Source organism: Sciurus vulgaris (assembly GCF_902686455.1).
Source record: "Sciurus vulgaris genome assembly, chromosome: 8".
Taxonomy (NCBI): domain Eukaryota; kingdom Metazoa; phylum Chordata; class Mammalia; order Rodentia; family Sciuridae; genus Sciurus; species Sciurus vulgaris.
This window is the reverse complement of record NC_136468.1, coordinates 58,338,125-58,364,443: the sequence shown is the minus strand read 5'-3', so window position 1 is coordinate 58,364,443 and position 26,319 is coordinate 58,338,125. Positions and strand designations below refer to the sequence as shown.

General features: G+C 33.5%; 1 protein-coding gene and 1 long non-coding RNA gene across 6 annotated transcripts in view; one reads left to right on the top strand and one right to left on the bottom strand.

The window, feature by feature from the left end:
* SEMA3A (semaphorin 3A) overlaps positions 1-26,319 on the bottom strand; it is a 465,420-nt gene that overhangs the window by 246,433 nt on the left and 192,668 nt on the right. For 2 of the 5 annotated variants that reach the window (XM_079151726.1, XM_079151725.1), the window contains one exon: positions 3,778-3,856. The exons of the other annotated variants lie outside the window; for them this stretch is intronic. The gene's annotated coding sequence lies outside the window, so the exon portion shown is untranslated. The remainder of the gene's footprint in view (positions 1-3,777; positions 3,857-26,319) is intronic. 5 annotated transcript variants of the gene reach the window in all.
* On the top strand, positions 1,086-7,537 carry LOC306668408. Its single transcript, XR_013765863.1, has 3 exons — positions 1,086-1,190; positions 4,407-4,647; positions 7,393-7,537. It is a non-coding gene; the product is annotated as an uncharacterized lncRNA (long non-coding RNA).

Below are 26,319 nucleotides of genomic sequence, written 5' to 3'. Positions count from 1 at the left end.
ATAATTCTTAATAAATGTAGAACACATAGTAGTGATAAAATTCATGGAGTTTACTCTTTTTTCTAAAAGTGTAAGTAAGTTCACAGTGTGAATAAGTTCAAATATAACCTGTATCCTAGTCGCTTATGTAGCAAAAGAAATGTGTGTTAGATTTCAACTTGTCTAGGCTTTAATAACATTATTGACTTCTTCATTCTGTGCTACTGGTTATCTTTAATTCTACCAATATTGTGTGGGTTCTCGGGAGAAATGTCATTTGCTGATCCAAGGTGCTGTGCTTTGGAAATGATTAGAAGAGCAGCTGGGCTGGACTTTCTGACTGAGAAACAGCAGGTTAGAAGCCAGGAGAGGCTGGTTTACATGACTGGAGCCAAGAGCCTGCTTCCAAGTGGACAGGAGGACTTAAAGCTAGTACACATGGTCAGAAGAACCGACTCCAGCATGAGCAGTGTGCTCTCATTTATCCTTAAGTAAAGACATCTATGCTAAGTGAAGACAGGGATACTGTCATTGAGCCAGAAAGCTGACTCAAGAAAACTGTATTTCTTTATTACTTGAAAGTCTACCCATGGAGAGGATGTCCCACAGAAACCATGCTGACATTCTGTGACCGCCCAGCACTCTTTACGCAAAACTTATTATTATGTGACTCATCCAACTTCACCACATACTGGTCTTCCCCTGAGCAGCAAAAGTGGTTTGTTTTGTCTTCAGAGTAACTTATAGGATTTCCTAGGTCATTGAACCTATAGGATTCTCTCAAGAATTAGGAGCTCCTTCCTATTAAGCCAAGAACAACAGGCAAATCCAGACCTTCTTTTCCCAGTCTTGTGAGCTGCTGATTAGACAAGGAGAATTAATACAATCAAGAATGGGATTCAGAGTCCATAAAATAAAAATAAATCAATTGCAAAGAATGTATTTTTATTCAGACTGGATAAGTTTTTAATTAGGGTCCTGAGAACTTTGATGCCAGGTAACCATGATAAATGCATAACATAATAAGGTAACTTTTAAACTAATTTTCTATAATTCAAAAAGTACTTCTATTAAAAGTCAAAATGATATGCAACTCTGAATATTCAGCTGAATACAGCAAGAGACTTGTGAGGATCTGCTAGCATGAATGAAAAGGAAACGCTCCAAGTAATCCTCTGCACTCAATGTTACTGTTCCCTGGGGAGATATTGGTAAGTATTGAGTAGGAGGAGTAAGATCCACATTAGACCACTTGACTGATCCTTGATGGGCAGTCATTTTCTGGTGTTGCTGAAGAGTAGCTTCATATACTTTGTCCAGCCATGGGAGAAAAGATTGATAATCACTTATCAAAGTCATCACTTATCATTTATCAAAGAAAAATAATTCATATCTAGAATTCATATCTTCTATCTAGGGGAGTACTAATCTCCATATAAAGGTAAACCACAACATAACAAGGAGGAATGAGACTTATTTCCAGATGTGATATTGGTTCTGCAATAACACATATACTGCAATGGGCTATACAGATAAGATACATTATTGAAAGTGAAGTTTAGTTACAAATCTGCCAGAAAAATTACTGCTTACTCAAGATATTTTTCTAGTGTTTGAAGGACATTTTTTGTTCATTGAGAACCAAAGCTTCCCATTTATATAAATTATGAAAACAAGTTCTCACCTAAAGAGTAATTTAGAATGACACACAAATATGAAGAGCATCTAATAAACAGTAAAGAATCAAAATATATTGTATGATATAACATAAAATACATAACTTACTCTCCCATCCATTTACAAAATTGCATTACATAATATCACAAGTTAAATAGTTAGAAGTGTGACTTTAAATTAAATTGAGAGAATTGGACTCGAAAAGTTTTAGAGTTTTTTCTTTGTGCTTCAGTAACTCAGAGTTATACTTTATACAAAAGCAAATGCTCTTATAAATTTAAATTCTAATAAAATGTTATATGAATTTTTAGAACATTAAGTCACAGAAAATATTGACTGAGTACCTACTAAAATGGCATTAGAAATACAAGAGTAATGAGACAGATCTAGTTCTAGCCCTTACAGAGTCTCTATTGTGGCAGAAAGAGAGTTGAAATGAACAAAAAGTATGACAAGGGTCACAATATGCCTATTAGATTAAGTGACCTAGTTATTGGTTACATGCAACTTTAGTGGTCGGTTTTGTAGAGATAATGTGTGTGTGAGATATACATGTATATATGTAGATATATAAGACTTATGTAATGTATATATAAATACATATACAATAAATAAAACATCACCTATATATGTTTATACAGGACACATTTAATTAGATATAGATGTACAATATATGTATGTTTATATTATATATGCATTATAGAAGATACATGTATGTATATATCTGTACATAATATATAAATATTTCACTGTTTATGAAAGAAAGCAAAAGGTGAGTAGTGGTTAAAGGGAGAGGTAGGTTAGAAGCTTTAGATAAAAATTGTCATAAGATGACAATAAGGATTACCTACTATAGAAAAAAGAGTTAAAGAAACAGGAGGGAAGAAACATAAGATTGTATAAAATCTCCAAGAAAGGATGAGAGAAGGAAGTTCAGAACACAAATTGAACAGGAGGACTAAAACATCCTCTGTTGTACAGAGAAGGAATTTTAACAACAAGTAATGAAACTGTTATATTTATCCATCTGCTGGCAGAATATTGGGACAGTTTTCATTTAAGTGTTATTATTTTCTTCATTGCCATAGGAAGCTAAAAAATCTTTGAGAGGGAGGGATGGAGGTAGCTGTATGTGCAAATGATAAAGACATTTCAAATGAGTGCTGTGGATAACTACAGAGAGAATTGGAAAACACTAAGAACCACCAGGCAGGATCAAGACTGGTCAATGCTGGTCATCATAAATGGGCGTGTTACCAACTTTCATTGTTTTGTAATTCTCTCTAGCAGCTCTAGTGGGAGAATGGAGATGATTGGTTAGTTTAAATGATCCAAGATTGGGGTTTGGCAAACATATGCAAAGGAAGTCCAGCTGAGGTGGAGAAATGAGAAAGTAACAGGATAGTAATTTGTAAGCTAAATAAGGAACATGATAAAGAAATGAGAAAAAAGCTAACAGTTGAGAAAATACATCAAGTTCCTAAAGTATGTGAATGAGACAAAGAACTGAACTACTCTATTCATAATGGAATTAAAGAGCTGGAAGGAAGGAGACTGCCATAGATTTGAACATCTCAATCTTGGATGCAAAACCCTTCACAGCAATGACAAGGCCCAGGTGTAACTATGGGATATGAGGTTGAGGCGTAGGGAGACCAGACCAAGAACTGAAAGGGCAAGATGTCATTTGTGCAAGAACAAAGATGCTACATTTTCCCAAAAGAGCAATAGGAATTCCGCCCCCCATAGGACTTTGATGAGGAAAAAAAAAGAAAGAAAGAAACATAAGACTTGAGTTGGGTGCTAAAGTCTTCAGTAAAATATGGAAAATTATTTGAATATGAGCAAAATTAAGCAGGAAGAATAATAAAGGGTGATAGAGCTGAGTGTCACAGCCTAAAAGTATATAAATATGTAATTAAGAAGAGGTACAGAGGTTTAGAGGCTTCCCTGAAATTTGAAATCAAAGGGCAAATGACCCATAATATTCCAATGTGAATTCTAAAAAATATACACTTCATGAAATCCTTAATTCTAGGTAACTACTTAATTATCATATGGTAATTATAAAGTACAAACACTGTAAGTGCCAGTTGACAAATCCTTACAAAATATACATACCATGTAACTGCCACCCAGTCAAGATGGCAAAGATCACCAGGACCCCAGAAGCTTGCTTCCTCCTTCTCCCAGTCATTACCTGCCCATGTAAACAGGTAATTACTAATCTGACTTCTTAATCAGGGATTAGTTCTGTCTATTTTTGCATGCTTCCATAAATAGTTTGACCCCATTGTCGGCCTATGCGTACGTACCAAAAGACACTTAGGAAAGGTTCATGACAGCATTATTTTTAATAGCCACTTTCAAATTTTAACCAAGTCAAGCTTGGCAGGCATTTCATCTAGAAATCATGTGTGTTCTGTCAAGTTCAATGTTTGAATGAAGTCCCAATGAAAGGTAGAAAGAATTAAGATGAGGCTCTGAAGCTTTAACCCTAAACACAGATCATCAACATGGAGCAAAATACTTGGGAACATTTAGTATCTGGTTATATCTCTGAGTCCTTGTCCATGGGTGGGCCTTGACTCAAAGATGAATTAATCAACAATAACACAACAAATAGAAATAAAGTTAATTTTAGGCACCCATCACAATAAAGGCATTCTTTTAATGACTGCATAAATATTATCTCCATTATCTTTGCACTCATTCTGTAAGTTTGCTATTATTCTACCACCATTTTATAGGTGCCCAAACTGAGTCATAAAGAAGTACCATTGTGGAAAACAGACTCCTATCTCCACCTAGGATTCGAGCCAGAATCTCTGCCCCAATGGCAAAGTTTCTGATAGACTCCTTCCACACCAAACCTTAACCTCCTTGCAAAGATTGTAGGATTCCAACTACAAATGCACAGGAACACATCTGCCACTCTAAAGCAATGCAGAAGAAATTTGAAACCTGAACTATTCAAATTTATAGTCTTTGGTGAGTATCTCTGAGGTCCACATTTTCCCTTCTCCTTGGTTAATCTAGAAAATTTCAGAGGTTCATCTTCACTATGTCCTTGTCTTATTTCCAGTGACTGCACAACTGATACGATTTTTATCCTAAACTTACATTCATCACCAGTTTTATTACAAGAGTTGATGCTGCTAATGAGTGAAGGAAAGATGGTGTATAGATTAGTAGCCATACCAAAACCACTTCCAAAAATAAAAACAGAAACCCTGTAACATTGCATTGATGTTTTCTATCCTTTAAACAATTGCCAGCTGGTAAAATAGGCAAGACTTTTAAAATTTTAATGTCCCCTTTATGGTGATGGCAGATGAAACAATCTTGCTTGTATCACTTCTTAATTCAGATTTATTGGGTATCTAGAGATTTATATTCCTTTCCCATAGTACAAGAATAAAATGTAATATGCAATTAGCATTTGAAATCTTTTGAAGATGATGTGGTTGGTGGGGATGACAAAGATGTTATGATAGCAATAACCCTCAAGTTTCTGTATGCTTATGCACACTTGAAGCTTCTATATTTGCTTAAATGAATACAAAATGTGGAGAAAAATATGAACGTGGTATTCTTTTATACGAAATGACATGTTACAGTAGGTGGAAGAATATGACATTACTGTTTAATACTCAATAAGTAGCATGTGAATTTGTGAAGAGAAGGTAGATGCATTGTGTCTTATAACCAGTAAAAGATACATCATTATCCAAAAGTAATGATTTTTCTCTAATTCATTTATCTTCGAGTGATGAAATAAATGCATCTTTCAAACTTTGTGAAAATTCAGTACAACTGATTATTACTCTAAGATTCAGAAGTATTTTGTTTGTTTTTAAGTCATGATTTCCCATCATTATTTGATGTAAAAAATATTGTTTTAAAAAGGCAATTAAGGAAAACAAAAGCTAATGAACTTAAGCAACTTAAGCCTACAACTTAAGCATGTAGTTCAAATCTGTTTGAAAGTATTCTCATTAACTACAGTAATAAAAATGATACGATGTACTATGTTTGCTGAACAGAGGGAGCCACAGCACAAGCCAGCACAGAAACGAAGGGGTTACTGTTTATCAGTGTACAATAGATGGAAAATGCACACTGGCTCTCAAGTTCAAAGGGCTTGAGGGAACTTTGGTAACTTTATCCCCTTTAGTTGCAAACTGCCAGGCGGCATATGGTTAACATCCCTTTTTGGTGTTATTTTTAAACTTGTTTATAAGACATAAATGAAAAGTATTCCAAACCCTATAATGACTTTTTTCTATGAATGGAAACTTGATGGTGATGGCAGTAAACTCTTGAAGTTTCCCTATCTGGTCACTTTTCTCTGAGGAAGCAGGAATGTGTACTGGAGAAACCAAAATCTAAAAGCATAAAATAGTACATTGTTACTCTTCTTTTTTCCCCTTCTGAGTTTTACCAAGCATAGGTATTCCAGACTTAGACAGCTAAGACAGTTGAAAAGGGGATTTAGAGAACTGTCAAAAATCATTTGGAAATAGAAAGTGTCTCCACATTTTCCATGAATCAAATGGTAACGAGGGAATATCATTTTCTGACTAACTTAATTTCTGACTCTATAGCAGCTAGAAGCTTGGTTCTCCTAAATCACACAAGATATTTATTAAGGGGGGGGGGGAAGCCAAAGGAAGTAATAAATGTCAAACACTCATCAAAAACAGGCTGGGCACTTTATTTATTTATTTATTTTATTTTCGTCTCTACTGGAGTTCTTTGAACTTACAATAAGTAACCCATCTGTAGTTCAAATCTACTGTAAAGCTGGTTTACCATGCTACTTGTTTTAAAACTTACATCTTTCCCCAGGAAATTAGGAAACTGGGGCCATAATGCATTGTTAAATACAGCCCTCTATTCCAGTTAATTTTCTTTGGGATATATTTAGAACTCTACATAATGCAAACAGTTACATTTAAAGTAGGAAGAAACTGTAACACACAAGTCATTTGTTTTAAGACAAGAATGTGTACCTGCTCTGAAACATGGCTCCTCTTGGGGGCTCACCAGGGTCTCCCACTAGAAATTAAATGGTGCCTGCTGTGGTTTTCCCTGCCCCGTCTCATCTACTATGTGTGCATTGGCTCTCCCTAAATGAAACTGAAAAGCAGTGCAGACAAAGAGCACAGGTTTTGTGTGTGCTTATTTGTGGCAAAAGTTGGTATAAAGTTGCTAAAATATAAAGAAAATGGTCTCAGTGGAATGAATGGTGTGACTCAAACAATTTAATAAACCAATTGAAGAAAAAAGCATGGGCAGAAATATGATAAAGTTTATCTTCCTATTTTAGACAAATTAAGTAGAATGACATTTCATTTCTTGCATTTCATACCTTTCTGTGATAACACAAATGCAATTGCAAACACTCCTGTGATTTATCTGATGTGAGAGAAGACAATCACCTCAAGCTTTGAGATGCAGGCCACTGTCCTTGTGTTCAAAGGTTTGATCTCTACCTTTCTTCTGACAACACTTCCCTACACAGGGTCAGCACATGGCTCGTTCCCCTCCCTTCAGCATACAGATCCATATCCAGCACCTCATTTACTTGGGGTGATCCTTTGTGCAGTCAGGGAGTAGATGAGAACCCTGGCTCTCAAACCAGTCTCCTCATTATAGGCTCCTGTTTCCAGAGGTCAGATGCTGCCCTTGCTTAACATGACTGTTATTAAATTCACCTCACTTCCTGTGCAGGATGGGTATTCATAGACGGATGTTTGGTAATGTGATGTTTCCATTGAACTCTTGAGGAATTCTTTTCCACCATGTGAAAGTTCAAGGGAAAGAGAAGATGTGACATGGTAATCCAAAGAAAGATTTATATGCTGTATTTTGAGAAGATAATTCTATACTTTTAAATATTACTCTCTGAACCTCATGAAGAAAAAAACACTGGAATGATCACTTTGGGTTTTGCAAGATTTTACAGATTTTCAGGCAAGTAAAAATAATCTTTCTTAAGATTCAGCTTTTGGCCATCTGATAGTTGAATAATAATATTTAAATGCGTCTGGTGACAATGAATATTTGCTTTGTGTGCTTTCACAGAGCCCTGAAAACAGTCTGTCAATATTTATTTATTAATCAGTGCTACTTTACTGCTCCAGAGACAATGAGTAAATGCCACAACCAAAATTATAACCCAGGATTCCTCATTTCCAGTCATAAATTTCAACCACAAAACTGAACTCTTCTTTCTAAGGTATTGGTGTAGGAAACTAGTCTTATTCTAAAGCTAAAACTCTAGGGATTATCTAAACCAGAAGGGGTGATTATTTTTTTCTTTTCTGAGCTGTGGCTTTGCCATCTGTTAAATTTCCCTTATTGCACAAAACTGGTTTCTATGACCAAGAAACTAAAGTTCTGGCAAAGAAATAGGGTTATCTTTTAACTATTTTTTATTATTGAAATCAATGTGTTTGTACAACCTCAAATATTGAGATGCCCGTATTTTACATATTCTCATATGAATTAATTTTATCCAAGATTCAAATAAAACATTTGAGCATTCAAAAACTCATATTATAATTTTAATTAGTCAATGATGATTGCCAGTGCTTCACTTTGGTTATACTTCAAAGGGTAGGTTATATGGGATGCTATATTTTAAAAAAACATTTCTATTGTATATAGCTTATACAATCTTTAAAGGAGATTTATTTCATATGTCCTTTATGTGAATATTACACTATTACCAGGGTAAATTAGAACCAAGGAGACAAGTACATTTTGTTTCTCCTCTACACCTTCTACCATCCATTCTGAGAATGTAAATGGGTTCCCTAACCCTATGCCAGACTGACTTCTCAGGTGAAACATATGTAAGATGTACATATTCATGTGTGATTGTGTGGATTGCAGAGGACGAAAGGAGAGGTTTGGGGAAGTGTGATCTGAATATGCTATTGAGGAAAAAACAAAAGAGAGCATGAAAATGAATAATATTTAACTTTCTCACAATAAATCCCAGGTACTTGTTTTAGAAAATAAAACAGAAATATTTATGGTGTTGGTAAAGAAAAGGAATCTTTGCTTCCTAAGATTAAATGTTGCCTAGGAGAAGATGTAGATGTCATCAATGAGATATGAGAAGAAATTAAACAAGCTATAAATGAACTGAGCAATTAGTTCAGTGGAAAAAGAAAGAAGCATACTTGGAAGTACAATATGTCCTAACGTGAGGGCAGCTGTTCTCTAGTGAAACAGTGACCTAGAGCAGGGCTCCTTGTGAGGGCCAGCACCACCAAGACTTGCTAAAGCTGTTTCCTTGTGTGCTTAATTCTTTCAAAGATATTCTCTTACACTTCTTTGCATCTGCAACAAATAGAATGGTAGGCAATAAGATATAGCATATAGATGTAGGCAGTAAGTACTTGTTAAGTGAACAAGTAAATGAATGAATCAAAGAATAAAACATGAGAATGACTGAAACATTTAATAATAGAATATCCATAGTCTCTTAGGAGAAAAAGATAATTAAAATAAATGCTCTCCATAATAATGTCACAACATGTTTAATAAACACTCTGTACTAAGCATTATATGGGGTACACTACTAATTTTATTTATAATTCTCACAGTCATTCATGACAATGAATATTATTATTCTCTTTTTCAGATAAGATCCTCTTTTAACAGGTCTACAGGACCCTTTGGAGCAAAAGGATTTTTATATGTGGTTGACATTACCAGAGAAGACCTTGAATACTTATATTGAAGATCATCTCTAAGTTTAATTCAACCTTTATCAAATTACTGTTTTTTTTTTTTTTAATCAAAGGAGAAACCATAGAAGTATATCTTTTGCCTAATGGCCATAACACTTTAGTATTGTTATATTTCTTGCTTTATTTTTTTCTTTTTTGGTACTGGGGATTGAACCCAGGGGCACTTAACTGCTGAGCTACATCCCCAGCCCATTTTTCATGTTTTATTTAGAGACAGGGTCTCACTGATATGTTTAGGGCTTCACCAAGTTGCTGAGGCTGGCTTTGAACTCTCCATTTTCCTGCCTCAACCTCCCAAGCTGCTGGGATTACAGGCAGGTACCACAACACTAGGCTGCTATATTTCAATATATAATCATACTAATGTATTATTCAATGAAACATTCAACATTTAAAGATGGTAACTCTTTTATATTAACTTACTTCCCATGGGACGAACAATTAAATAAATCTAAATGCATATACATTCATAAGTGTATGTGTATCTGTACATTTACTTATAGTAACATGGGTAATAAAACAACTTGCTAACAAATACAGTCAGTAGAATCATTTAAACTTAAACTAATTTTCATTTACCAATCCTAAATAGAGTATCTTATGGTTTGGTAGACATATAGATTTTTTTTTTCCTATTTAAATTTCAACATTCTTACAGGTCAATGAGTATTTTGTAAAGCATTGACTAAGAATTTGTGATTCTTCTGCCAAGTTTTATTCACTATGTCAGGATCAAGCTCATAAAGACAGTAGATACTTCATGAATGATCCATGGGGACAGGAAAACGATGTAGAAGGAGAAGAGGCTGTCTTTCAAAAGGTATAATTTTGAATATAAAATTATAAATTTGTAAGTCTTCTTAAATGCAGCATAATTTTAACAATAAAATGTGGCAATTATATATTTTAGCAAATGGAATTTTAATTTTTTTATCTTAACCTTTGTGGTAAATATTTTCCCACTACTTCAATTTTTTTAAAGATATCCTTAAATTTTATAATACATTGCCTTGTGTGGATAAGTGCTTGACTTTATGCTCTTATTTAATCTTATGAACCAAGATCAGATATGTGCAGGCAGGAATGCTTGATGTCTGAGAGTCTAAGTTACTCCCACTTGGATAATCTTATAAGTAGTGCAGAGCACGAGGTTGGAGTCCTTGTCTCAGAGCTAGAGATTCCTGGTCTTCTAGAGTCTATAATTTTATTGTTGGCAATAGAAGATGTGGCATTTTTTCTTAGCCTGTCTTTGCACTACTTTTAGTTTCCTCTATGGAGATACTTTATACTTTATGCCCCTCTGTGTCTATGAAATGAGTTTCATAAAAGTATCTAACACACAGCATTGTTGTGAGGATTAAATTAGTTTACATATATAAAGCATTTCTAACATGTTTGGCACATAATCAATGCCATGTGTTTGCCATTTCCTCTCTCTATATATCTATCTCTGTCTCTCTGTCATTCATTCTCTGTCTCTCTCTCTCTCTCTCTCTCTCTCTCTCTCTCTCTCTCTCTCTCTCTCTCTCTCTCTCTCTCTCTTTCTCTTATACACACACACACACACACACACACACACACACACACACACACAATTACCTTAAAAAGTTATCTGGAAGCAATGTTCCATGCTCATTATTACCTGCTTTGGATTTTATAGTATTTCAAAGCAGTGAATCTATTCTACATCTTTCTAGTGCTTATTAAACAGAAAGCACATTACATTAGACCAATGTGATAATTCCATCATGATCATAATCATGACTCTTGGTCCTAAAACGAAATAATCCATCCCAATCTCAACTGTACTACAATTAACAAATCTTTCCTTTACAGTGTTAGAACAATGAGTTGAATAATGGAAACAATAATCAATTCTGGCAGATTTCAAACTGTTCAATGTAAAACAGCATAAGCTAATTTCTTTCTAAATATAAATTGTAAATAAATTATAACAGAATTATCACTGCTGTCTTAAGGAATGGATGATTGATCCTTCACTACTGATTATGACATTATTTTACCTTTTCTATTTCTTGTATTTATTCAGCCTTTATTTTTGTCTTAATCAGATGAAGAATATTTTAAATATTCATAAGTCTGCCTTCTTGCTAATACAAGTTTACAAATTCTTTTCAGCTATTCACATAGAAGGAATACTTAAGACATTTCAACATGAAGATTCCAGAATGGGTTAGGAAAGAATGTAAATATTTGAGGAAAATAAATAGTAACCTGAAGCAAACTACTTGGGGGGTCTACAACAATGGGGATAATTCTTTCCCCTGTTCCTTTTAATTTTCTTGAATATTTATGCATTGTGCTTCTGGCTAAAGATGGCTGTAGAAGAGCCAAAATTCTATATGAAAAACTACTCCTGTGGTTTTCTCTGGCTCCTGTGACAGCAATAAATTCAGGGATACTAGATATATTAAGATAACATATTTTCATTAGATTTCTAACCCAACTGTGAATCCATGTGGTTCAGATAAAATGCATTGTGTACCCAGATCTAAGATGCTTGTCATAACCAGATCTGAGATGCTTATCAAAACCAATCTCAACTTCAGTGCCTTGGAGCATTATTCCTCATGAGAAGGAGTCACATTCATGCCTAGAAAATATAAAATCCACTGTTTGGAGGGGTGGATGAGGGAAGGTTTGTAAAATCTTTTGTAGACTGCAAAGGGCTAACTTGCACTGGGACAAACTCCCTCATCTTCTACCTTTGCTTTGCTCCAAAATGGAAATGTAGGTACCAAGTCACAATTTCCTGTTAAATCATCCAGGGTCAGAGTATCTCAATATTGGTTAGTTTCCAGATTCTCACAAGAGTTGGGTTGTCCAAATTCTCAGCTATTGTTCTGAACCAGGTTTCTCGTGTAGCCTGTTTTGAGTTCCTATCCCATTATCAGCCTACTTACCTGTTTCCCTAGCAACCTAACTAATAACACCATTTCCTGCTCTGAGTACCTCATTTCAGAGATCAAGGCATCTACTACTTAAGTTTTTTTTTTTTTTTTTTTTTAGTTTTCAAAACTTTAGCTGGAGCAGAGAAAGTAAAAATCCCTGCCCCATATACACCCAGGAATAAAGGCTAATATACAGCAAATTTTGAGTTTATAATCACATCCAATTATCTATCTGATTCCAAAGCTCAAGTATGTATTCTTTAAGTTACTATTTTTCCTTTAACTTGTATCATTTTTCTGTGAATAAAAGAAATAATGGTCTAAACTTAATCCCAGAATGGAGTCCCGTAATCAATGGAATGGTCCCTTACATATGTCAGATGCCTGAAACCACTAACAGTTTTCTGCTCTTTGAGTATTTTGAGATCCATTAACAGATTTTTTTGAATGAACTATACTATTCTTATTTGACCATGTCCACCATGGCTGCCTCTATTTAAGAGGTCTCATCCCTGAAACCCCCTCTCTATCCCCTACAGTGCAGACCACTTTGCCTCATGTAAGTAGTCTTGCTGAGATGAAGCCCACAATATGCCTCAAGCACAGGAGATTTGTAGGCAATCTAAAATAAATATGGAAAAACAATATAGAAAATTATTAGGATGGATGATTTTCCTTGAATGCCAGATTAAAGAACTTAAATAAAATTTAGCAAGATATTAGTGCCAACTCTCTTTAAATAGCTCAAAGTGGTAATTTAGAGAATTTTTTCAAGCAGTATCATGGAAAACAATAGGCCGTTTCAGCAATGTAGAGTGCAGGTGAGAAGGATAGGAGAGGGCAACTGAAAATTTGGTGGCTTTGGAATGAGCATATAACCATGCAATAAGAAATCATTATCCTTTGCCAAATTTTGGGAATTCACATTTCCTGAGTTAAGAAGAATGTATAAAGGGGACAGGGAGCTTATGAGTCATCTAGCCAGAAAATGGTACTACCTAAAATTGTAATAAAATAAAAAATTTAAAACATAATTGAAAAGAAACTGGAGGTGCCAACTGGCACACACATGGAAGGAAATTGCTTTAGCTGGTGAGTGAGAAAATAGGAATGATGAATTTGCTGAGGTCTGGTCACCACAGGACTCGCTAGAATGTTTTAGGAACTTTGTGACTCTTACACACAGAGCTTATTGAGAATATTTACATTCTTAAATATAAACATTACCTAATCATTGATGTCTATCAAAACATAGTTATATATTATTTATCATAATTATAGAAAAATAAAGATTATGAGTGAAATATAGTCAAATTTATGAATGTCATTTTATATTCCCTAATTTTGTTTCATTGTTTTGGATAAACACACCTGTTAAATCAATTTCACCTATTTTAGTAAAGGTATATACATGATGCCATCTTTTGAAATACTTACATAATATTAAGAATATTATCAAAACTGTGTTTTCATGACTCTCTTACTTTTGTCCATCTTTCCTATAAATGCATGTGCATCAATACATAATTACCATCTTCTTGATGGTAGGATGGTAGGAATTGCTATTTTTTTTTTTTAAATTCCCATAACCTAATAATTTTGCCTGACACTGAGTAATTTTTTCAGTAAATAGTATTAAGCTAAGTTCCTTACTTTACCCAACAAATAAACTTCCTTGGCATTTAAAAATGGATTTCTTTCTATATGTATCTGCATATTTATTCCTGTACCTGAAAATACATATGCTTTTGTCTGGAAGTTCTTAATATATATTTAAATGTATATAATGTCACAAGATAATCTTTAACTTTGTGACCAGGTCTATATAAAGTCAGAAACACAGCTGAAATGATTCAGTATTGACATAAATTTCTAAACTATTTAATAAAATCACCAAATATTCTTTAACATACACTTTAAACATGTGGACTAATGAAACAAAATCTAAAGTGCTTTTTAGATATAGCTATGAAATTCAAGTTGTAATTTTAAAAAAGCACATCTTTTTCCTTTACAAAATAATTTTAAATGCTTGTTTCTATTTCTCCTGTTAAAGCTCACTTGGTATATTTATTTCTTTTAAATTACTTTTATTTGTAACTTACCTGAATTTTTAGAGAAGTAAATATGCAAAGCTTTTTGAATTGTATTATCACATCTATGAAAATGGAATTGATGGCTATGAAGCTATGATACTTTATTTCTATTCTTTAAATGTTATGGAAGGGAATAATTTAATTAAGTAGACAAACAGCTTCTATGCATTCAACTCTGTTGTGAACCACTGCCCCTGAACCCTCCTTCTTGTTAGCATCCCATTTAATGCTGGGGAACTGTTGTCTTTGTAGTTTATAATAGATACCGTGCCTTGTCCCTATGGCCATGACAATTTGTAAGGTGGAAGAGACACCAAACATTGTGACGTGGGCTCCTTCCTTGGAGAGAGAGAGAGAAAGAGAGAGAGAGAGAGAGAGAGAGAGAGAGAGAGAGAGAGAGAGAGAGAGAGAGAGAGAGAGAGAGAGAGAGAGAGAGCATATGCTGAGCAAGAGAGAGCTTGCTTTTCCCTTCATCCTCCAGCTTGGTCTGCAGTTAAGAGTGAAGTCTACATGGGTCCAGGTAAAAATGAGAGATAAAGGCTCAATGGAACATTTCAGAGTCTACTTTAGCTGCACCTGAGGCAACTCTTTCCCTGTCCTTTCCAGTTATTTTACCTTTTTCCTTAGGATAAATTGGGTTGGGTTTGTGTAATTTCCCCCCAAAGAGTTTCCTTGACTTCCTCAGTTAAACAAGCACTCATTCTCAAGGTTATGAACAATTTACAACCCTCTATTACTCCGTCCATTTTTTTCCTTCTCTAGATAGAATGTCAGAATGGAAGCAAAAAGGGTTATTATTATAGGCTTAACCTAAATGTGTTCTGATTTACTTTAAAGAAAATCATTTGCAAAGTTTGCTCTTTTAACAAATATCAAATTTCTTGAGACTCACCTCCCAACTAATCATGACCCTCCAGTGTACCCACACCACTCTTGAGAATTGCAACTACAGTGCAAAGAAAATGAATGGTTCTCATTAGCTTCCCATGCATGTGGCTGATCAATGAGCAATCTCATTACTCCTCTTGCTAGCAAAATGGACTTTGCTGTATAATTAGAAATATACTTGTCTTCCTTCCTTTCTTCTTTCCTCTCTTCCTCCTTCCTTTGTTCTTTTATTCTTTGGTTCTCTCTCTCCCCCTCAGAATTCTTTATCCTTTCTTCTGTCAAACTAGATTAATAAAGGGCCTGAATCTGTTAATTGACAAAACATTCTGTTCATATCTCATACATATATTCTGCATAATTTAGCAATCTTCATCATCCTACAGCACTAAAATACTGTGTTCCTAGTATGCTGTTTTTTTTAAATTGTAGGACTTAAGATGCTACTTACTTGATAAATTTTAAAATACATTTTAACAAAATCTAAGAAGTGATGTGTGGCTTCAAAGTAGTTTATCCTTGGCCATAATACTGATATCATTAATCCAAATGAATCCTGATAAAAACTGGGACATATGAATTTATGGAGATGAGAATTGTATGAGGTTAGTCTTTTAGCATTATAGGGATTTTAGAGCTTACAGGGACCTAGGAGATATTACAGTCCAACTCTCTAATTTTAAGGATAATTAAATTTAAATCAAGAAAGGATAGGGGAATTACATAAGATAAAACAGCTAATTGATAGCAGAGCACAGATTAAAATAGGGGTCACCTATCTCACAAGTGAAACATCTTGTTTTTGCATCATATTCTGTTTTAGTCTAATGTTAAGGAGTAAAACATTACTGCATCATCATCATCATCATCACCATCCTTATTTACTTTTACACAATCAACTTTCCACACAGAACTTCATTTTCTTTAAAAATATTGATTGTTTCATATTTCATTGTCATTTTTCTCTGTGGCACAAGTTACTCTTGGCTACAATATTTAGTGTCTTTGGCATACACATATTTTTCCTTAAAACCTTTCATAGAATATATAAATATGTTACAGCAATCAAAGTTATAATAAAATAAATTTTTAAAAGAGAAAAATAATTTAGAAAAATTAGAAAAATAATTTAGCTTCTGAAAATGAAAATCAAGCATTTTCTTTGTTATGAAATCATATTATTTCAAAACAAAGAATATTTTTTCCTTAAAAAACTTATTGAGCCAGTGTGGTTGAAAGCAGGAATATTCAGATGGAGAATATGATTTGGTATTCCCCTGAGGTAAGATCAGTTTTCAAAGGATTAAGCTTGGAAATCTTCTCAAATGATTTACCTGCTTGTCTGGTTGGATATGGGAGCTGGAGTGCACGTAGTCTTGCTTTATTTTTCAGCCTGGGTGGGCTTAATTTTGTGGACCAGGTAGAGGAATTTGTGTAAATTATTTTCCTCTAAAAATTTGCTCTTGGCATGATGGAAAATAAAAACTGAAACACCTGTGAGCCAAGTGCAAACATCTGTATGCCTTACAGAAGATCTGCAGCATATTCCACACCACAGACCTTTATTTGACCTGCTCTGCAAGAGGATACAAGTGAAGGGGTGGAATCAATAGAAGATGACAAAATTGAGAATAAATCCTACTTCCCCAGTTACTTCCAGCAAATTTAAATTGCTCTGCATGTTTTTTAGGTTTGCTGTTTATTGGCCTTGGGCCATGTATCTCTATTCTTATACGTACATCTATTATTTGTTTGGTTTGCTTTTTTGTTTAGTAAATCTCAGAGATCCATTAGGATTAAGAGGTCTTTATGAAGGGAATAAGAAAGAAGTGGCAAATATTAAATTTCAAAATAATATACTAATAAAAAATGTTTATAAATATATAAAAATAATAATTTGTCAAAGCTGGAACTTTCAGGTAGATTAATCTACCTGATTAAATTACCTGGTTCACCTACTGACTAGGTTGGGAATTTTTTCAGTTGAATGGTACCCAGTTTAATTTTTTTCATTGTCAGTTCATATTTCTGATGCACTTTACTCTTGTGGGACAAATTTAAAAATCATCAAATTCCATAAGAATTATATAGGGACTGCATATTGTGGACAGCATCATCTTTCTTCCCAATCTTAGCCTGATTTCCATTTTCCACTCTCTATTTTTCAGTGACCTCCTCTGAAATATGCCAATTTCAAAGACACATGTATACATACTTAAAGCTTTATTAAAACAACAGGCCCACAAAGCAGAAGAACTTAGCAGTTTTCAACTTCAATCAAAACAGCCTTCCAGAAATCACAATTCTGATTTCTTAACAATTATATCCACTGAATTTTTAATAGAACCGTAAGTATAAATAAGAAAAAAACTGGGGTGTCAGCCTCATAGAGCCATTTTACCTGGTTCCTCACTAATTAAGTTCAGCGACCAGGTAATTTTGGTACTTGAGGAGGTCCAAACAAACACAAGTATCACAAACTGAAATTCAAGTCACTTGAGGTCCTTTATTCTGCAACCATGATTCCCCTCTTTAACCTTAACCATTGAAGATGCAGGAGAGATTAGCAGAGTGGGCATAAATCTGTCAGCACTCTTCAAAGGTCATGCCCTACTGATATACAGGCAGAAAAATCACCCTCAGAAATTTAGGAATACACACTACCAAAAATGTAAAAAAATAATGATTATCATAATATGTTTTTTTCCTAATTCAACCTTTGTTTTTGTTGTGAGATAATAGTATGTTATACTTCATAGCACTCCTTTCAAATAGTATATGCAATTATGTTGTCTATTAACTCATCATTGTCTTTCTTACCAGATTCAAGGCAGAAACCATGTCTGCTATATTGATAGACATGTTCAAAGTATCTAGCACTCTTTCTGGCATATCTTGGGTAACTGATGTCATGAATGATTGAAATAACAGAAACAATTTGATGAAAACAATACCATAGATTATAACAACAGGGACATTGCAATTAATCACAGAAAAAGACTAAAAAGCAATAAAATTTGGAATCTAAAATGAAAGCAAGACATATTTGCAACTGTGGAAATTTCAAATGCACCTGTTGCAGATTTGATGGAACTGGGACTCCTTTTTGTTTTGGTGACCATTATGGACACTACTTCCAGATGCTTGCCTCTGCCATTTTATTGACCCAATTATTGTTTAATTGTTTATTATTATATAATGGGCCATTCACATCCATTGCTGTTAATAATATATATGATTCAATTGACTAATAACAATAATAAAGTAATAGAAAAATGTTTATTATTATGTTCAAATATGTTAAGAGATCTTACACAAAAGAACTTGGTTCTGAACAACTAGGCAACAAGATAACATTGTATTAATAATAATATCTTAGGACATCTTTAATTATCACTTTATTTCACCCATCCTTTGGTTTTATTTTATTCTTTAAGTTGCAGCATACATATCAATTGTAAATGAGACTAGATTATTAAGGCCAGGACTAAAAGATATTTTCCCACACTTCCACTAAGTTAGCCTTCATACAGGCAGGTCAGATTACACCATTATCTTTGAGCATCTGGAAAACTATACTATTTGATCCCTAGGCACCAACAAGCAATTCTTTAGGGAATTTTCTGTTTTTCCAACTCAGCTTCTTTTTTTTTCCAGCATAAGAAATAAATAATAATCATGAGTTAAAATGTAAACACAATTATTTTCCAATGGTATATTATTCAAATAGCAACAAGAGTTATTTTCTACTTTATACTTCTCAAAGTGTATCTATCTTCTTTCAAAGATATACAGCTTATTATACATCCTAATTTTACAGAATCACACATTTTATATGCAAGGATATTTTTAAATTATTGGTCAGGTTCCTTGTCAGCCAGGTCTTTTGCTGATATATAATATAAACATAAAAATAACATTGCCTTTTCAGACAAATGAAAGCTTGAAGAATCAAGCATGAAAATCTAAAGTCACCTAAAATATTTTGAAATATTTGTCCAAAACTACCTATGATTTTCTTTAAACTAAGGTATTCATGTCGAGTGCAACAGCATGTTAGGAACAGTAGTAGACTGACAACATTCCTTAGCCCAGCAATTCCCAGAATGTTTTCTGTGGGACCTGAGTATCCTGCAATAACAATATATTTCACTCAATCTAAAGACTCTGTAATTTAACAAGTTTAAGTAATAGCAGAATAATCAAAGCTAAATAACTACTTTAATCACTGCAAGTAACTCTAAGATTATTAAATATTTGTGCAAAGTGAATTTTAGGACAATAATCTAGTAGACAAGTTTTCCCACACTTTCTTAAATGTGAACATTTCCCGAAGGCATATTGGAAGAGCTAGCTTTCCAAGGAACACATTTTGAGAAAGGTTGTCCCCCTTGAAACCATCATTATGTGAAATACTAAAATACTTGTAGGTATTGCTGGAAATGCTGAATGAGCAATTGCATGTGATTGGACACTCTATATTACAATGTACATATGTGCAGTTTCAGTTTTTTACATTCCCTGACAAATGGCTGCTTAATTTTTCTAGAATCTCTGTTTTGTTCCATTTTTTCTTCACTGTGACAGTCATGTTTAACAGATAATCTTATGTTTCTGTTATGATCACATTTCAAGGTCATTAATTGCTGGTTCACCAGGTCCCTTCCCTAAATGCCTGGCCCGTGTCATTCTATGGGTCACTTCAATTTCATAGTGAATTCTCCAAAGTTTGTTATCCTATTCTCTTCAGTTTAAATTTAAAATATTACTATATTGACATGGACTGGAAAAATACATCTATGTAAGTTTTTTTTCTTAATATAGACTTTTAGAGCTCCAAAAAGATTTTCGGAGATAATATAAATATCCAACTATTTGCAGGAGGGCACATTTTTAACCATTTAAATCTTGTCTTTTGCTTTTTCTGTTTAAACATAAAAATATCTTTCCAGAATACATTTAGCTTATCCCAAGAAACTCACAGGTGGATGATCCACCGTGTAGTTTGCAAACTTGCCTTTAAAGTGTTGCAGGCCACTCTTGACTTGGTTAAGTTACTGCCTCCTGTTGATTCTGCTTTTCCTTCTGTCAGTAAACAATCTGCTATGCAGGAAAGGCCTCCGAAATTCCTAACAATTACTTCCCCCTCTTCCCACAATTAAGGGAGTAAAGAGAGGAAAGAGAATAGAGAAAAGTACACAGTTCTGCTTAGACTGTCACTTTGCATCAGTCTGAGAGGGAACACGTATTCCCAGCCTGAAAGGGGTTTCGGGAACAATTAAGCATGGCCAAGAGTGAAGCTGGGAAACATTCCAGCTTCTAGCAAGTCAAGTCCTCACTGTGTAATCTCCCAAACAAAACAATGACAGATTAAACTACCAGAATAGATGTGCCTCCACTTAGAAGTATGTATATGGTCTGTTTACTGTACTTGTACATTATATGTAAAACATCTGAAACAAGCTTTAAGGGCATGTGATAAGCACAGAGATCAAATGATTTAACTTCCAAACAAGGCCTCTTTTTGAGAGCAAAAGTCAATGCTATTAACAATTATATTGAGACAAATTATGTAAATCAAAACTCCCCTTACAAACCTGAATAGAAGAAATGCCTAGCAAAGATTAAATTAAAAATATTTAAAATGTCATATTAGTTATAACAACCTTATATTATTCTTATTCTTAGATAATATCTTAAAATACTAAATATACTTGAGGTAAACCTCCCATTCAAGTAGATGCTTTGGTTATTTTACAGGTTTCAACCCTACCCTAGTATATCTGGTATCATCATTTTACCTATAATTCAGACTGAGAGAGACTTTCTATAATGGATTAAAAGGGTGATTTCTGTCACTTTTTTGTTTTCTTATGCTTGCAAAAATGTATTTGCAATAATTTTAATAGACTTGATTTTGTGAGAATTAATTAGTACTGGGAAATATAAAGATATAAAATTACATAAATTCACTACAGGCATAGATAATATATATTTTCTTCCGTTTGTATAACTTCAGTTCTTACTCCATATTACCAATATTAATGACATAAAACAATCTGACATTAGGAGAAAACAAAGGTACCAGTGTGAACATAATATTTGCTAAGTTTAATTTACTTTATAAATCATTTAATTACTATGATAAGTCAAGGATCATTTTAAAAGCAAAATGCACAGGTTTTGAAGACACTACCAAAAAGAATGCACAATATTTCATGAATAATTTGAATATTGATTACATGTTGAAATAATTTCTAACATAAATTACATTTAGCATAGAATATGGATGTGTTAATAATTTTAATGTAAGTTCTGAAAATTTAAAATTACTTGTATGGTTCACATTATATTTTCATTGGATGGTGCTGCTCAAGACCAAAGAAAAAATATCCTGACTATGTAAAATAGCAGAGAAAGCATTCACTACATGCCTCATTTAATCTTCCCACACTGGCCTTCTATCTTTCCTCATTCCATGCCCTAAATCTCAGCTATATAATGCCATTTGATATTTACCCTACATTTATCTTTCATTTATTTGATTATTCAATAATTACTAAGTGTCCATACTAAACTAGATAAGGCTAGTAGGTACTAGGGTATAGCAGAGAAAAAGAAACACACAGTACTTATCTTCATTGAACATGTCATCTATAACTCTTCTCATTAGATAGAGGGAAAGTCCCTTTATCCCTTTCATGTTCCTTTTTTGTGAAATCACTTGCTGTCTCCTCAATCTGTACTTCTACAGTGTTTCATATATATTTATTTAAAAAAAACATTTTCTTATATTTCTTATATTTCTTATAGTTATTGTGTTAATTACAAATTTTTCTTTAAATAGGCTATTAATTAACTCTTGGTGTATTGATTCAATCTTATTTATGTAAAATTAAAAACCATAGCACAGTAGTACTTAATAAATCAATTTTGGAATGGATTAATTATTTTGCAAATAACATGGTAAAATTTTAAAATATTAGCTACTTCCACAACTGAATTAAATTTATTTATTTATTCACTGTGGTGCTGGGATTGAACCTAGGGCCTCATGCATGTTAGGCAAGCACTCTACCACTGAGCTACAACCCAAGCTTAATTTAATTTTTAAAAGCTGTGCTTATTTTAATTTGATTACAATCTGGCACTGTTCATTCCAACCCTCCTTCTGTTATTACAAATATTTTATGTTCTAATGTACTATCAAGTCAGCAAATTTAGAACAAATTCAGCAAAATTTGATCCATGACTGGTGCCCTTATTACACTTTAAGCAATTCATTTAGTCTCCCTAAACACTGATCTCATTAGTAAAATGGATTTTAAATTACTACTGCATGTTTCTATTGAAAAGACTGTAAGAATCTATTGATGAAATAGTGTATATTTTATAACAGTACCTCAATAAATATGAAATCAGAATAGTTAATTCTCAGTATATTTCCTTCAAAGTAACTAGATGTAAAATTTTGTTTGGTGGGTAAAGCCTTAGCTAACTTCTGAAATCCAAGTAAAATTTATGGTTTCACATTTATATAAATGTGCTGCTTTGGCAAGTACTCTTGTTTCCCTGTCTCTCAATTACTTAAGGTATAGAATGAGAAGACTAGATAAAATTACATCTCTCACAGGTCTAAAATTCAATCAGTCTTCGTAGGTGTTCATGAAGTCTTTTAAAAAGTCAGCAGGGACCAAGATCTTTTCCTTCTTCCTTCTCCAATTCCAGTTGAAGATTCATTGGGCAGGCATGAGTGATAATCAATTAAAATTGGATCTACTGGTATGAAGTCATGGGCTTAATATATAATATATATGTAGTTACAGATAGATATGTGAAGTTGTGTATGTGTCTGTTGGGTTTTATCAATATATCTCCTTGCTCTGTCCACTGAAGGAACCTATGGGTACAAAGTCTCCAACAACAATGAGCACATCTAATACTCAATCTTCATTCCGCATACATTTTTCCCTGGAAGGAATCAGAACTTCTTACAGAAATGGCTGATCCACTGTCTGTGACAATAAAGTTCAAAATGAGCCTGAAATATTGTATAGGATACATAATGAGTCCCTTGAAGAATGTCTTTGAACATGTCAGAATGATAAAGGATCTAACTTGAAGGACTCCCATTGTCCAAATATGGAATATTTATAAGATGTTTATAATATGCTGAGTAAAATAAATTTCATTAGGTTATACTGAAAAAAATAAATAACTGAATCAGAGAACATAAATCTCTTTTTTTCCAAGTTTCTTAGAAAAATATATCCAGAATAGTTTAATTAAGTAGATTTTAAATTGAACAACAGAATAAATTAACATTAAAAGATGAACAATCTATACTTTGCTCTAATGTAACCATGGAATTCACTCAAGAAATCTCATTATTACAGCAGTGTACCAACTAGATGCCTTCAGACAAATGAAATTAGAAAATCATCATTACACAATCTTAGTAATAACATAGGCAAGAAGTGGTAACAGTTTCCATAACTAATGGATGAAGTAAGATGAGAACCAGGATATTTATTTAGTCTCACAATATCTCCTGTCAAAAATATTTATTGACTATAAAAAAATAGTCATTTTCTAATGGAGAAATCTAACTTGATAAATTCAGTTATCCACATTAACACCATCAGTAATGGCATACATCAATATCCTATGCTAACCATTAGGATGTGATAAGAAAGCTTTGTGCCTGTGCATTCCTGCCTTAAATGCATAATCTACCAGTAAGTTTAAAGAAAAACTGGACAATCCACATTGATGGGTATTTTACAAAATGAATATCCTATAATCTTCAAAAATGTTAGAATTATAGAAGTCAAGGAGAGACTGAAGAACTGCTCTTACTTAGGAGATGAAAGAGACATAACCACCAAGTGCAAATGGCCACCCATTCATTTGTGATCACTGCCTGAAAGAACAGTGAATGAAGCACAAAGGTTATGTGGGGATTCTTTATACTATTCTTATAATATTTCTATATTTTTTCAAATAAAATCGATTTTCATAATAATATGATAATGAAGCAAAGCAAACAAAAGTTGGTTTTTTTTTAAATATGTGAAATAACAGAAGAAAACTATACCCAATTTTCAGTGAGTCAAGGAAAATTCAGTGTAATTGCAAAGAATGTGCAATATTGGCCAGTTCCACACTCTTAAGGTGATATGTATCTTTTTTGTCTCTTGACAAGTGATGTTATATTTGTGTAGCTTGTTATAACAAAAATCTTAGTGTTTGGCTTCCCAGTCCATTCTTCCTATATTTCTATAGCTTTCTGTGTGTACTTAAATCTCACTGTGTCTTGATCTTGAATATAACTGCTGATGCCTTGATGGTGGGAATCCATTTTACCATTACCAGTGGCAATACATTTCAGAGTTAAAGATACACTAATTCCTTATTTGAATTATGTATCTTTTGATAATAAAAAAGTAACTTTTGATCCATTAAATTATTCTTTGAGAAATGTCAATGTCTATTAAAATATTAGTATTAATAATAAGATATTTTTCTTTGAATTTTAAATAACCTGGTAAAGTTTCACCTATTATTTGGTTCTTAATTTTTGGTGAGAATTTAACAAATTTTCACAATATCAAATTTTGGGCATTTTATTTTTCAAATAATATATCATTGGATGTAATTTTCTTGCCCTAAATGAGAAAATGTATCTTCTAATATAGAATTTTCTCACTTTACTATTATAAATTATATACCTTTTCATTGTAATTTTCCTTGATTCCATGCTTCCTGGACATTTTTAAACATTTTAAAAAGGTCATTTTCAACTTGATTTAGAATTCACCATTATATAGGAAAACGTGTGTTATACTTAAAATTTTCTAGTCATTCCTCTTCAGTTTTTAAAAAGCATTTCTTAAACCCTTAGCATTTCCTCTAATAGTTCAGAGTAAAGTTTTATCTCTTGAATAATTCAAGTTATGGCACAGGGATTAATTTCTCTCCCTCCTTCTCAATTACTATCAAGTTGAAGCTTTGGCTTGAGGGGGATGATAGTGATACAGAAATACTCCACAGAGGAGGTCTACAGAGAAAGGCCAGCATGAGATAGACCACTTGAACCAAAAAGGAAGCAGCCTGGGGGGCTGCTGACATGAGTCATTGGTGGTCCCAGGGAGTCACGTGGCAGCTGAGAGGAAGTTAGTCACAATTAAGTTAGGGTGCTGACAATCCAGTAAACATCACTCATGAGCTATACATGTATGGGGTCAGAGAGAGATGACTCACCATTTTTTCAAGAAAAAAGGGAAAAAGAGTTAAATTTTATCAATGAAAACCTGGGTTTTTCTCATTCGAACTGTTTCAACAGTTTGTACCAAACTGAAATCATTATAAATTTCTCATAAGTTTTGAAATTAAATAATATACTGTGACAACTAAAAGACTTTGTAGCTACATTTACCAGGTTCAAATCTCAGCTCTGTGGCTGACTAGCTGTATAGTATTGAGTGTTTTACTTCCATACCTTAATTTTTTCAGCTATAAAATGGAGGAAATGGTGGATAACGATAAAATATTTACAAAGATAAACTAAGTCAATGAAATTTCATCAAACGGGGGTCACACTGAGGGTGAGGACAATTTTACCCAAAGAACACAGACATTGGAGGCCAGGCTCAGAAGGCACAGATCTGATTTTACTTTTGTTCATACAAGACATATATAGGCATATTATCCAATCAGGTTAAGACATTTGTTAAAGCATGTAGAATCAACCTATTAATGAGCTATACGTCCTACTAATATAAACAAACCAAATATCCCTAAGTGACTCTGTCCAGCAACAAGTCTTAGACAAAGAACAGGGGGAAGGGCAGGCTCCAGCACACAGCATGAGGCGAGGCAGCACAGCTAACACACATCACAGCTTGCAATGATGCCTGTTGTGTGAGGCTTTCCTTCAGCTCTTGGCTCAGCCTCAGTAACTGCAAAGGCCTACAATCCATGGTGAGTCTTTACCATTTC